This window comes from Octodon degus, unplaced genomic scaffold (assembly GCF_000260255.1).
Source record: "Octodon degus isolate 3935 unplaced genomic scaffold, OctDeg1.0 scaffold00005, whole genome shotgun sequence".
NCBI lineage: Eukaryota > Metazoa > Chordata > Mammalia > Rodentia > Octodontidae > Octodon > Octodon degus.
This window is the reverse complement of record NW_004524581.1, coordinates 12,743,479-12,744,055: the sequence shown is the minus strand read 5'-3', so window position 1 is coordinate 12,744,055 and position 577 is coordinate 12,743,479. Positions and strand designations below refer to the sequence as shown.

At 34.8% G+C, this 577-nt stretch overlaps 1 protein-coding gene across 1 annotated transcript in view; it reads left to right on the top strand.

Moving 5' to 3' along the window:
• Window positions 1-577, top strand: part of Ppp3cb (protein phosphatase 3 catalytic subunit beta) — a 55,135-nt gene that overhangs the window by 24,042 nt on the left and 30,516 nt on the right. The window lies entirely within an intron of this gene.

Genomic DNA, 577 nt, shown 5'->3' with positions numbered 1-577 from the left:
GTTTGAACTCCAGCAACCTGAGGCTGACAGCTTTGTGGAAGCAGCCACTTAAAGGACTGAGCTAGGGCCAGGCCCCCTATATCAAATATATTTAAAAAAAAAAAAAAGACTTCTTTTCTCACAGTTGTTTTGGAATCCTTGTTGAAAGTCATTTAGTTTTATTTGTCAGGTTAAGATAGGAGATGAATTACTTTGGGGTAATCTCTAAATAGATGATACTTGAAACTGTAGCTATAATAATGGACAGAGTTGCCAAGACATTGGGCCTATAAAAAGAATAAAGCTGTAAGAGAATTTTAATGAAACCCAAATTTTGAGGGTGAAAGGGTAGAAAAACCAGAGAAGTAAGAGAAAAGAGAAGGAAAATACATGTACAGTAATCAAGGAAGGTTAAATCTAAGAAAAAGCCATGAGTTCAGGTTGTTAAATAATCATTGGTAATATGTAGAAATAAGGTTTAGGGTAGTTGCTATGGCCAATGCTTTTAAAAGATTAATCTTGGGACTTCTTTGAAACAGGAGAACCATGCCGTAATTATTTTCTTCATAATGCCAAATCCACTGATGAGGATTCAATA